We start from the raw sequence: 14,800 nt of genomic DNA on the forward strand, positions 1-14,800 counted from the left end.
ATCTCTCCTATATATATTAAATTTCTTTATAGAATAGGAATAAATATTAATCCACTTATTACATATTGGGCCCAATTTTTGTGTTAACATAATCCAATTGTGGTATTGAGCCCAAACTAAATTAAAAAATAAAATAAAAAAGAATGATAATACCTAATAAACCGATTGATTGACTTCCTCAAGGATTTTCGAGAAAATGGTTTTGCAAAAGCGATAGATGAAGCTAAGAAGATTGCTTTTGAAATGGGCATTGACCCGATATTTGCACAAAAACGTGTAATTTAAAGGAAAAAATAAAGTAATGAGTGTTCAAGTAGCCAAGAAACTTCATTTATTCTTCAAGAGAATTTTAGAGTAAATTATTTTTATATATTATTGATCAAGCTGTTACTTCTCTTGAGACAGGATTTGATCAATTCAAAAATTATGAGAAATTATCTTGATTTTTGTTTCCACAAAATTGAGGGAAATTGAAGATGAAGATCTTAAGTAATCTTGTAATTTTCTTGAAAATGCACTTAAGTTTGAAGGAAGATCGAATATTGATGGCGAGGAGCTTTATATGGAGTTAAGTTCGTTAGACACATTATATACCATGGAATTTAGTAGCTCTATTGAAGTTTTGAATCATTTGAACGAGACCTAAGAAAATTTCCCAAATGCAAGAATTGCATATAGAATATTGTTAACAATTTCAGTCACGGTAGCATCCGCAGAAAGAAGCTTTTCAAAGTTGAAGTTTTTAAAATCTTATTTACGATCCACAATGTCCAAAGAAAGACTTAATGGATTGGCGATGATAGCCATCGAGAGCGAAATCTTAGATAGTATAAACTGCGAATAGATGATCAAACAATTTGTTGTCAAGAATACTATGAGAACTTCACGAATCATCGGTTAGACGTTAGCTATTATTGTATTTGAGTTTATTACTATAATTTTGCTATTTTTATTGTTATAGCCGTTAATGTCGTTTAAAAAAATATCTTATATATTTAGTTACTCGTTAGGGTCTACGGGCCTTTTTTTATGCTCGTCCTAGGTATTTAAATTCTCGAAGACGACCCTGTTCATATTTCAAGCTCTAAACGAGTAACAGATAAACCTAATCAAAAGTTACTCTAGAGTTCACCTTTTCTAATATTATTTTTTAAGGAAATGATAGGTTAGAACCATAATACTATAATATTACATATCTACATTGTTAATTGCTTTTATAATTATATATCACATATCATTTATTTGCATGTTTGGCTCGGTTTTAGTCCTTTATACTAACGGATGTTAAGTTTTCCAGTTAAGTCACCTCATGTGACTTGCATGTGAGGGCATTTTAGTCTTTTTACTCTCTTAAAGGACTATTTATGCAATTTACAAAACCATTATCAATTTAGAATTTCCTTATTATTAATAAATAATATTGTTAATATATTAAAAAACTATTAATATATATTATTAAACAAAACATGTTATCATTATCACACAGAGAATTCAGAGTAGTTTCTTAAGCACCGTCAAGCCTCTATCATCGCTGGTGGCCAACCACTACCAAACCTCCATCATCGCTGTCGATCAAGCACCACCAAACCTTCGTCATCGCCAACCACGCACCATCAACCTTCATCACCATCACCATTATCTCCGATTTGCTAAAAAAACGAGACTACGACCCTGATTATGTCTAATTCAGGTTTGATTTTGGCTGTTAACCTCCAATTTGGTCTGATTCAGGCATCATTTGATATGAGTCATTGCAGATCTGAACGATTAGTAGGAGAAGGTGGTTCTTTTTTGTGTTTTCTGGCGATGAGTCACAACCACCAAACACATTCCAATTTCTAGCCCCCTTTTGATTGTATAATGGTGTTTGGTTGTACATAGTGTGAGGTGGTAGTAGGGTTATGGCGGCGACACCGCGGTGGCGGCGGCGGCGACGACGGTTTGTTACATAAATTGTCCTTAGGGGTAAAAGGACGAAAAGACCCTTACATGCAAGTCACATGGGGTGACTTAACTGGAAAACTTAACATCCGTTAGTGTAAAGGACTAAAACCGAGCCAAACATGCAAATAAAGAATAAAGAATGAAAGTCATTTTCAAAAAGGACTCATTCCATAATTTTGATAATTCAAAAGGACAAAATTTGTAATTTTTTTTTATTTGTTTCAACTTTCACTCTTTTTGAGTCTTTGGGCCCTTCAGATTATACAAGCTATTTGGATCTTTGGTCTTTTCATATTTGGGCCAGGCAATTTAATATTTGGACTAATAGCTACGGAACATAAAAAAAATTATGGTTGACGATCGCAAAACCGGCTAAGTTCCAAAACCGGCTCCCCATAGATTTAAAAAGGTGAATGAGGGCAAAGGGAATTAACATGCAGAGTGTTCAAAAGAGATTGATTGGGAGTTTGATGATCCGTTTACTTTCCATAGTGCTTGCGTTCGATGTTGCCAATTCGTCGAGTCATTGTTGACGATCGCAATGGTGATGTTGTGTGCAGCGAAAGGGACAACTAGGGAATAAAGGTCGTGGTTTTTGAAGGCTACATAGCTAACCCTCATGTGCGTGTGGTGGGGTTTTTTTTTTTTTTTTTTTTTTGGGGGGGGGGTGTATCATACCACTAGGTCATGGATGACCATCCCCGGTTGACCATCAATGAGCTTGATGGACTATCAATGATCCGAGTAAGCATTCATTAATGGTACCACATCAAGAACCTTGTATCACTAGTATTGTCCATTATCAATGTTCTTAGGTATGCATATTGATATGAAGCGAGCATCATTGTTTCTCAATGGCCACCAATAACAATAATTAATATCATCTAAACAAAAATGACCTTAACCGATCATTTATTATTACGTTTTTCACTTGCGATCTTATTTATTGAATGTTTTTGACTCATTTTTTTACTGGTTTGCAAACAGATTATACTTTTTATTTTTCACATATTTTTGGACATATTGTATTTTCAAATAACTTTTTTTTCATTAGTATTAATGGTTGTGATGTATATTTAGTTTATTTTTTCTCATATCCTGTGACCGACGCATATATAATATTCTTTTTTAATATTTTTTTTCACATATTAATTTGTGATTGTTTTAATTTGCTACTATTGCTACAAAATCAACGACCCCAAAACTTGTGGCTCTTTTGCGATTAGACTATGTTTGGTCGCTAACTTTGTATCCGACTGAATTCAGCTTTAAACCGATCACAAAACTTACAATCTTTTCCAGGCTTAACTCTCAAGTTTTGCAGTAGTGTAAATGTTCTGGGTCTACAAGGTTGAGCACTCATCAACCTTAAAGTCATACAACTTTGAGTATCAATCCAAACCAAAGTCATTTGATTGATGCTTTATGTTAAAATTATTCACTTCTAATTCCCTTTTTCTTTTTCTTTTTTACCTTTTTTATGCCACGAGGTTAAATAAAGAAAATATTGAAGGATGATTTATGCTATAAAGGAAAGTTAGAGCCGTTAGCTAATTTCAAGGGATTTAGAAGGGTTGCCATGAGCTGTCTCTATTCCTTCTCCAAGCATATATACAGATAGGGGTGTTCATCGGGTCAATTCGATCGGGTTTCGGGTTAATCGGGTCGGGTTAGTCGGGTTTTCCTTAAAAAATATCTAACCCGCAACCCGACCCTATTAAGGTTCGGGTTAGTCGGGTTTGGGTTATTCGGGTTAGTCGGGTCGGGTTAGTCGGGTTAACCATGTTGCTTTATATTTTTAGGTTGTTTTTTATGTTTGTAACTTGTATATCGCAAAATTTCTCATTCCACTCAATTTTTAATTTCTTTTACAAGTAATTATCTTATAATTACATATATAGACTTGTAAACGAACCGAACGGACATGAACAAAGGTATGCCCGTGTTCTTTCATTTAACTTTTAACGAACACGAACACGAACACGAACACTTAATCGAACAAATATTTGTGTTCATATTAGTTAGTTAAAAACTAAGCATTTTCATGTTTATGTTCGTTCATTTAAAATCTAAACGAAGAGTTCACGAACATAAATGGACATAATTAAACAAAGATAAACAAACATGAAGGAACATATATGTACATACATTAACGAACACAAACGTACATTAACGAACATAAATGAACACATATAAATAAACGCAAACAAACATATATAAAACATAATAGGGTCATTTAATTACTAAATGCAAATAATATTTAATAATTTTCTATTAATATGTAAACGAACATGAACGAATGTAAACAAACTTAAATGAACGATCATAAATGAACGTTCATAAACATAGATGAACGAGTGAAACATGTGATCATGGTCGTTCGTTTAATAAATGAACACACCATAAATGAAATTTCCGTTGAACGGTTCATGAACAAACAAGATAATTAACTCCTTTATAAAGCTTACATTATTGCCTTTATAGTGCTTATTTCACCTTCTGATCATCGTATTTAAAGTTAAGTATCACCACTAATCGGGTTATTTAGGTTAACCCGAAACCTGACTTTTTTCCAAAAGTAAACCCGAAACCCGACCCTATTAACAATTCGGGTTAACCCGAATAACCCGATTAATACTTTTTGACCCTATTTAACCCGACCCGAATTTGTTTATCCGGGTTCGGGTCAAGTCGGCTTTTCGGGTTCGGGTATTTTGGACACCCCTGTATACAGAGACCAATCTTAGAGAAAAATACACACAAAAACAGAAGTTACTTTCATCTTGGTTCCTACTAATCAAGCATTCAATTCTGAAGCTGTGTCCAATCGTATGCAATCTGTGATAGCTTAGCTTGTATGATTGCACTATATTGTAATCCCTTGAATACGATTTGGTTTCTTTCAAGCTTGTTCTTGTTCATTTGAATCAATCAATCAAGAATTTTTACATGGTATCAAAGCCCTAGGCTCTATATTGTGATTAATTCCTTGAATTGTTCCCTCAATTGAACCGCAACTTTTATTCACCATCTCCGAGTGAGGGTTTATTCTGTGACTACCATCTTTCTGGCTTGGTAATGATTCTGGTTTGCTCCACTGAAGAAACACTAACCGAACCCCGGGCAGATTACTGGTAACCTGGGGGTTAGATAGATATTTCCCACGAGGGGTTAGACCCTGAGAAGATGGTTCTTCTAATAACCTGCAAAACAGACACCGTGAGCTCGTCACTGAGAAGGGGGGGTTCCTCCTTGTGACCACCCTCCGGCGTGAGAATCAGACTAGATTGCTCTTTAAATATAAGTGTATATTAAGAGATTGCTAGAGCAGATATCAGGTATAATATGATAATACAAGATGAGATATGATGGTCATACCATTTGGGGTATTTATAGCCGAAGGTAGGTTTCCAAGGAGGTGTGGCCGGCTGAAACAGTGTTCCTGTTCCACCAACAGTGGCCTACGCACGTGCCCTGCTGGTAGTTGGTGGGTAGGCAGCGGCTGATAGTGACCAGGCCTGCTGTGTACTATTCCTTTTCCACCAACTGCTGGCTACGCACGTGGTATGGCAGTAGTTGGTGAGTAGGCAGCGGCTAATAGTGACACAGTACAGGAGCATGCTGCTCGCCATACTGTGTCAGTAAGCTGTCGTCACTTTAGTCAGATCTTTTTCCCATACCTCGTCAGGTACAGTACAGAAGATCTTCCTGTATCGTACGGACTGGCTTATTTGGGTGGGAGTATTCCCCCTCCCGCCCTTGTGCGGGATTGTTCCCGGCTTTGCTCATTCCTTCAGGTGACACTGAGTGATTGAGAGCTAAGTGCCTTGTGCGTGTAGCCTTGCTGCGCGGGTGGCCTTCCCTGATGGCTTGTATCCGAGGCTGTGGGGACAGGCGGAGTCCTTCACCATCGGGAGGCATTTCCTGCGGGACCAGCTTGCGTACTGCGCGTAAGGACGTCACGTCTCTGAGCATGGTTGGTCCTGCGGATCCAGTTGGTTTCTGTGCAGACGTCCCTCTTCAAGGTGAGTCTTGCGGGTCCAACTGGGCTCTGCTGGGACCTACCTCTTCAAGTCCCCCCAGTCCAATGTTCTTCTCATGAGTGTTTAATAAAGTGAGGTGAACTTTTGGACTTAAGCAAAGGGTTTTTGAAAAGGGTTTATTAAGGTTTTCCATGGGGATTCCTCCCGCGGAAGTCCTTGTCACTTGCAGAAATTCCCGAGTTTCCTGCTTGGTCTTTGGGTATGATGCGGGTAGGTCTGTAACCTCCTCGCAAGCCAGGAGCGTTGAGTCCCACTTGTGTGGATTCTCCATGAGGTTTTGGTAGTTTTTGAACATAGTGATCAATTATGTTAAAACCACCAATTCCATCCTGGAGCTTCAAACAACGTAGTTCTCGACGTTCCCGCTATGCGGGGATGTTATTTCCGTTTCCGCTAGCATTGCCCAGAAGATCCTTCTTGGTTTCAATTCCCAGCGGAGCGCTAGGTATGTGAAGGGTTTTGCCTTAACACTGTACCTGCGCTCGTCTTACGGTTACTTTACTTCCAAGGTATTCCTGGCGTCAATTCCCTGCGGGTGCTAGGTATGTGAAGGGTTTTGCCTTTACACTGTACCCGCACCCGTCTTATAGTTACTTGGTTGCCGAGGTACTTGGCTTCAATTCCCTGCGGGTGTTAGGTATGTGAAGGGTTTTGCCTTAACACTGTACCCGCAGCCGTCTTACGGTTACTTGTTCGCCAAGGTTTTCTTGGCTTCAATTCCCTGCGGGTGCTAGGTATGTGAAGGGTTTTGCCTTAACACTTTACCCGCAGCCGTCTTACGGTTACTTGTTCGCCAAGGTTTTCTTGGCTTCAATTCCCTGCGGGTGCTAGGTATGTGAAGGGTTTTGCCTTAACACTGTACCCGCAGCCGTCTTACGGTTACTTGTTCGCCAAGGTAAGGGGTATTTTCCCGCCTACTTTTTGATCTTTTTGAATTTTGAATTTTGAAATTCGAAGAGTTGGTGGAAAGAACAGTCCAAAACTCTGAAACGTCGTGCGACGGTTTCTTCTGACTGTGTCAGATCGTGCAGGAAGTTATGGTGACGTGACAGTACATGGTCATTCCAGACGCTTTTACAGGCGCGTGGGCGCGATTTTTCGGGCGCGTGGCCGCGAAATTAATGGTACGCGTCCTGTCAACAGCTGTAGACAGCTTGCTTTTTGCCACGTGTCATAGTTTCATTGCACCTTCGTTTTCTCTCTCTTCCGCATTAATTTCATCGCATTAATTGCGATTAGTATATAAAGGGGGAGAGGGTTCTTTGTAATCCACACTTTCATTCTTCTCTTCATCTTTTAAGCGATTTCCGGCGAATACTCCCCTTTTCAGGCAAGCATTCTCCCAAAATCGTCTTCTTCTTTCTTTCACAAGATGTCTCGAGATGTTGAATCCACAACCGATGACAGGAGTACTGCTGGCGAGTGCCAGTGTGCTCTGCCCGGCGATCTGTACCGGTATGTTGTTAGGAAGTTCATGCTCGAGTCCCTCGAGCCTGAGTTTCCTGAACCCCATCAGACCGTGTACGGTGCCCCCAGAGGCAAGATCGGGGTTTATGCAGCATTCTTTGTTTATGGGAATCTTAGGTTCCCATTGACAAAGTTTGTTTACCGTGTCCTTCAGAGGCACGGTGTTCATTTGACCGAGTTGCACCCCATGGCGATCGCCAAGATTCGCCATTTCGAGTGGGTGTGCCGGATATTGGGCGTTGAGCCCTATGTTGACCGCCTGATGACCTTCTATACTTGGAGGTGCATCCAGGGGTGGTATACCCTGACGACCCGAATCAAGGGTTTGAAGATTTGTGCGACCGAGCGCAGTCTTTGCGCGTGGAAGCGGGAGTTCTTCTTAATATCCGCTCGCGCCATCCCCATTGCCATGAAATTCAAGAATGGGCAAGCGCTCCCAAGCCTTCACGCCTCCAGCTACCAGGAGGCGGAATGGTTCTCTAAGATATCTCGGGTCCAATCTCCGGTTTACCGGTTTGCGGAGTCCGGGATGGTGATGTTGGGGATGAGCCGGGTGTGGAAGGAGGCTGATGCGCGCAAGATTCCGATCGTCCTCGAATACGGTTCGAACTCTGTTCCTTACGGTATGCCTTTTTCCCTTTTGTTGATTATGAATTTCTTCTAACTTCTTTCTTGTTTATTTCAGAGGGGAACGACCTGCAGTCGCTCCTAAACCCGCGGGAGACTGACGGTCCCGCTCGGATGGGTACTCGCGCTCTGGACGAGAACGAGTTGCCCATCCTGGAACAAACGGCGGATCGGTTCGTGGAGGTCTATCCGCTAGGCCATGAGATCCTTAGCGCCCGTCGGCCAGGTAAGGCGCTATTCGACCCTCAACCCCTCAATGTTGAAACCTCTGCTGGAGTTCCTGTAATCGTATGTTCTGATGAGGAATCCGCAGATGGTCCTCCGTTGGTGCGGAAGAAGAAGGCTGCCGGCGGGAAGGGGAAGGAGAAGGTGGCCTCCACAGCCGATCCAGCGCCTCGGTCTGACTCGGAGACCGAGAGCGAAGAGGTGGCGGGGAATCCCGGTGGTGACAAGATCATTCCAGAGGCTGTGACAACTGTCACCGAAGAGCCCAGGATGACAACGGTAACCGGCGTGAAGAGGCCGGCTCCATCGGGTCCGTCCCCGCCTCTCCGTACCTTTAGGCTCAAGAAAACCCGTAAGTACAACTTTCCTTTAGCTTTTATCTTCATAGTTTAATATCGTTTTAACACTTGTCTTCTTTACGCAGGCGTGGATGTTGACGCATTCCAGGGTGGAGCGCAGGGGAGTACCTTCCCGCCAATGACGGTAGGCCCGGTCAGCCTACCTGAGGCGACGACCCAGGCGGCTGCGTCTGCGCCTGTTTCCACTGGTTCAGTTGCTCACTCCGTTGAGCCGACTGTTCCAGTTGTGATGACGTCACCGCCGGCTGTGAGTGCGATTTTTACAGCATCCTTCACTGAGCCGGCGGTAAGTTTTGCTGCGGATACCGCGGCGTCGACCGCGGCGGATGCTACCATGCCCCCGCCATCGGCAACAACGGCCGATCCATCAGGTACGCATGGGACTTCTCGCCGATCTCTGCTACCTTCCCATCTGCCTGACCTCTTGGATGGATTTCCCTTGGGTTCAGGTGATGGGTTCGGCGGCTATCGGCCTGTCATTGACCCTACAGGTGCGTAGGGTTCTTTTGGCCCATTTTATATATATATATTCTTTATCATCTTTTCCTAACTGCTTTGTGTTTTTTGCAGTATCGGATTCCAATGAAGTGTATGTTCCACGCTGGAACATTCACCGAGGAACAACCCTTCGCACCCCTGTGGAGTGCGTGGAGTGGGCTCGTCACGCTGCTCCTATGGGTGCGTTGGGGGAAGCCATGGCTAGCTACCAGGAGGGTAGGCTTAGCAATGAGCTTCGGGTTCTCCTGACCCGGATGCAGCCGCGCGTAGAGCTGCTTTGTCGCGAAAACGACAAGTTGAAAGCAGCTCGCGCTAAAGAAGTGGCTCAGGCGCGGACTGTCCGGGAGGAGAACCAAAGGCTTTCCGCCGTAGCTGCGGAAAAGGAGAAGGCCTTCAAGGCCCTCGAGGTTGAAGTTCAGGCTCGACTTGAGGCCCGTTCCAAGGCTGCCCAAGCTGTTAATGAACAGCTTCGGCTGGCTAAGGAAACTGCAAGGAACGCAACCGAGAGGGCCACCAAGGCTGAAGCTGTTGCTGAGCCTCTACGCGTGGAGAATGAAGAACTTAAAGCCAAATTAGAGGCTCTCCAGCAGGCTCATGATGCCTTGGCGATGGAAGACGCCAAAAAGCTCCAAGAAATCCTGGACCAGAGGGGGGTGCTTGACCATGCTGAGCGTAAGCTGAAGGGCGTCGAAGAGGCTGCGGCTAAAGAAGTGTTGCTTGCCAACCTCAACAAGAGTGAAGCTGATCGCGCCCGTAACGAAGCTCAAGCTGCCCTCCAAAAAGCTCTGGTTGCCAAGGAATGGCTTCTTCGAGAAGCGTTGTCTCAGGTAAGTCTAATTTCATGTCTTCACGCTTTTCCTTATAAATAGAAAAGGTTCTGACACTTGTATATTTTCTTGTAGGTTGTGCATCGGGTCTTTGCTGAGACCTCTTATGATGATGCTATGAGCGCAGCCCTCAACGCTTCTCACGAGGATGGGGAAAAGGTCGGCTTCCTGCTTGGTCTAGGGTTCGTTGAGAAAGGCGTCCCGCCATCCAACTTCCCTTTGTACAATGTTGACACTGAAGCCATATATGACCAAGCAGTAAATCAATACGCCGCCTTCCCGCATCCGGTGGTGGAGAAGGTAAACGAAGTTGCTGCTGCTGATGATGGGCTAGCTATCCTCAAAGCTTTCCTTGAACTGCCCCGCTCTACTGATGGGGCTGGTCCAAGTGGAAGTGGCCCTGAAGCCTGATCCTGAAGATCCCTTCCCGCTGCTAGGATAGATTTAGCTTGTATAGATTTCTTTTCTTGTAGGCGGGTAGTTACCCGGCCATTCTTGTAATGAATACTTATGAAATATAAATCTTTGTGCGGGTAAGACCGCTACTTTCGTTGGGTTCCTTGCTTTGTAAACGTTGTATGACTTGCATACTTTAGTTTAAATTAGCAATTTTCCAAGTGTTTAGAATAAGTTAACCTTTGAACGTGGTAGATAGGTGTGAAGTTTTGCTTCCTCTTCCGTGATTGTGCGGGTAGGACCGTCACTTGCACGTAGTAGGATGGCTAAACTTTACCATCTGACCTGCGTATAGGTTTTCCTCATCTTTTGAGGATAAGTTAACCTTTGAACGTGGTAGATAGGTGTGAAGTTTTGCTTCCTCTTCCGTGATTGTGCGGGCAGGACCGTCACTTGCACGTAGTAGGATGGCTAAACTTTACCATCTGACCTGCGTGTAGGTTTTCCTCATCCTTTGTTAGAAATTCTTGAACCGTTCGACGCGCGTCCGTCAATAGGTTAGTGTTCAGTTCCCTTTTTCATGATTCATGCGGATAGACCGGCACTTTCATTTAATGGGTGGACTGAACTTTTCCCCTTCGACTGACCTGCGTGAAGGTTTGTCGTTTTTTGGGTTTATGCGGGTTTTGCCGCCTTCCCCACGCAACGACTTTCCAAAATATGCGGTGAAAACCGGCATACTCGTTGAATAAATTAACCGTTCGACGCGCGGTTGTCAATAGGTTAGTGTTCAGTTCCCTTTTTCATGATTCATGCGGATAGACCGGCACTTTCATTTAATGGGAGGACTGAACTTTTCCCCTTCGACTGACCTGCGTGAAGGTTTGTCGTTTATTGGGTTTATGCGGGTTTTGCCGCCTTCCCCACGCAACGACTTTCCACGTATTTATGCGGTGAAAACCGGCATATTCGTATTGAATAACTTAACCGTTCGACGCGCGGTTGTCAATAGGTTAGTGTTCAGTTCCCTTTTTCATGATTCATGCGGATAGACCGGCACTTTCATTTAATGGGAGGACTGAACTTTTCCCCTTCGACTGACCTGCGTGAAGGTTTGTCGTTTATTGGGTTTATGCGGGTTTTGCCGCCTTCCCCACGCAACGACTTTCCACGTATTTATGCGGTGAAAAACGGCATATCCGTGTTGATAGTTCATAAAAATGTAAAATCATCAGCGTCAATGTTTTAAGGAGAATCGTTTCCATTAGAAGTGGCTCTTGGCCTTTTCTTTACAAATTTGGAATTGATTTACATGCAAACTGTGTAAATGAGCTCCCTTCCATGTTGTTGGGATGGGAGTGCCATCGAGCCGATACGCACCTGGTTCGGGATCTCGTTCTTTACGCAGCATGTAGTCTCCATATTGAAGCTGGAATTCTATTCGTGTTTTCCCCAGCTGGGGTTCTACACGCATCCGCCTGCTCAGCGTTCATTGCGCCACGAGGTGCGCGAGCGTCCCATCTCTGACGAATGCCTCGGCCATGTCCTTCACGTCTATGCATTCTTCGGTGTTGTGGCCTTTTGTCCTGTGAAATTCACAGTATTTGCTCCGATCAGCATTGTGGCGATGTCGGATTATTTGAGGCTTTGGCCATGGGAGCTCCTCGGTGGCGAATATCTCGGTGACGCTTTTAGTGAGCGGCGTCCATCTGGAGTTCTTATTTGACTGTACGTTATCCCTTCCGCCTAACCGATGCTGCAAGCCGGATGAGGTGTCAAAGTTTACCCTTGACTGCCAAATGCCTAGCTTTCGCTTTTTGTTTAATCGGGCGGTGAGAACGTTGTCTTCTCTTGTTTTCTGGGTGTAGAGGTTTGTGCTCTGTGGGAGGTCTCTACCCAGTTGCCTCTCCGTTTCCGCAAAGCGTTTAGCTGCTGTCATGATGGCATCCCATGTGGATGGCATGCCATCTTTACCCGTTAAGGTGCGGATGAGCTCTGGGTCGTTCGCGCCCTGAATAAAGGCAGCGCGGACAAGATCTTCGCTAATGTTACCCAGACTTAGCTTCTTCGAGTTGAAGCGAGTGATGAAGTCCAGCAAAGATTCATCTTTTTCTCGAGTGCACTTGAGGATTGTCCATTGCTCCTCGGTATACTTTCTTTGCTGGCTGAAGTGTTGGCTAAACTTCTGTTGGAAGTCAGCCCAGTCGTAGATGTGGTTGACCGGTAGACGGTCGAACCATGCTCTAGCAGCCCCGACCAGTGTCATTTGGAACATGTAACACCATGTAGGTTCCGTCCAACTACTGACGGTTGCTCCCGCTATGAATCTGTTCAAATGATCATCGGGGTCAGATATACCGTCATATGTGCCTATGCTTGACATTTGTTTGGCACTTTTTGGGGCGATTGCTTCCGAAATGTCCCTTGCAAATTTGGACGTTCCCGCATTTGCGACGTTTGGTCTGAACGTTTTGGAGAAGTCTCGTGGACTTCCACCTGTGCTTTTTGGTTTGAAGGCTTGTCCAAAATGCCTTTTCGGTTGGGAGTCCGTTTCCTTACACTTCCCTTTTGCCCTATGGCGAGGGTTCGTGTCGGAGTCGGATTCCTCCGAGTCATCCCCTAAGTATTCGAATTCGTCGGCCTGTTGTACGGAACGCAAGCGTTCGTCCAACTCAGCCTGGAATTCCTTTTGTCGTGCCTCCGCCCATGCCTTAACTTCATCGAGAGTTTGGCGGGGGAGTCTTTGTTTCTCAAACTGGGTATCAGTGAATCCCAGCGAGCGATTGTTTACTGCACTTGCCCCAGCTTGGGTAACTGGGGTAGTGTTCGTAAAATTTACTTCACTTGCCCCGGCTTGGGTAGCCGGGGTAGTGTTTGTAAATACTGTGTTGCCGGTATTCCCCCCAGTAACTGGGGCAAAGTGAACGGACTATTCAGACCCTGGAGGATATGTTGCGTGCATGCGTTTTAGATTTCGGAAAAAGTTGGGAACCCCACTTACCCTTGGTAGAGTTTTCGTATAATAACAGCTACCACGCAAGTATTAAGGCAGCGCCGTTTGAAGCGCTGTACGGACGGAAGTGTCGATCACCACTCTGCTGGGCAGAGGTGGGTGACAGCCAAATCACTGGTCCAGAACTGGTACTCGAAACCTCGGAAAAGATTGTTCAAATCCGAAATCGCATGGCAGCAGCACGGGATCGCCAAAAGAGTTACGCCGACAAGCGCCGAAAACCTCTCGAATTTAAAGTGAACGATCGGGTGTTACTCAAAGTCTCACCTTGGAAAGGTGTAGTTCGCTTTGGTAAGCGAAACAAACTCAACCCACGGTATGTTGGTCCGTACCGGATAACTGAGCGCATTGGTCCGGTGGCGTACCGACTGGACCTACCAACAGAACTCAGTGGCGTACACGATGTATTCCACGTATCAAATTTGAAGAAATGCCTATCTGATGAAACCCAAGTAGTCCCTTTGGAGGAACTGCAAGTTGATGAACAGTTACGGTTCATTGAGGAACCAGTCGAAGTTTTGGATTGGGAAACCAAAACACTCAAACACAGCAAAATTCCAATCGTTAAGGTTCGTTGGAACTCGAGACGTGGACCGGAGTTCACGTGGGAACGCGAGGATCAAATGATGAAAAAGTATCCTCACCTTTTTGAAGGGCTAACCAAACACCGAAAACCGCGAAACCCGGCAAACCGTCAAACATCACCGAAGGTATGAATTAAATTTCGGGACGAAATTTCTTTTTACTAGGGGATGATATGACAAACTGAAAATTTTTCTTCTTACTCTTTCAGACTCTCATCACGACTTGACTCAAATTTTCGGGACGAAAATTCTTTAACATGGGAATGATGTGACAATCGTCAATTTCAGGTTAACTCCGTTAACTCAACTCCGTCAATTCAAACTTTAAGATCGTTGAATCTATAACGTACACTTCATTACATTTAAACTAGGGTTTAAATGACGCGTAACACTTACTACATGTGTAGTCTTTCGGGATTTGCACCGAAACGCAAACGAGTTGACGCAAACGATTGATAAATAAACGATAAACGTAAAAACAATAATTATGTGATTATTATGTGTTAGGATTATGTGCTATGTGATAAAACTATGGTCATGTTAACTTATTGGGCAAGTATGATGGAATGTTCTAGAAAAACAACACTTGGAAAGAAGAGGGACTAGAGTGTAACTTGTATTATTATAAATACATCACTAATAAACAAACCCTAACTTATTATTAACCTACAACCCTAAATCGGCTCTCTCTCCCTCTCTTGATCCACGGCTGCCGTCCACCTTCATCACACACACACACATCAATCAAGAGATTAATCCAAGAACTAGGTGCTAGGAAGGTATACTTGATCATCTCTTACCTCCTTGTTGTGTAATT

The sequence above is a fragment of the Bidens hawaiensis genome, unplaced genomic scaffold (genome assembly GCF_021521415.1).
Source record: "Bidens hawaiensis isolate Kalapana, Puna unplaced genomic scaffold, B.hawaiensis_p1.1 tig00001382_1, whole genome shotgun sequence".
NCBI lineage: Eukaryota > Viridiplantae > Streptophyta > Magnoliopsida > Asterales > Asteraceae > Bidens > Bidens hawaiensis.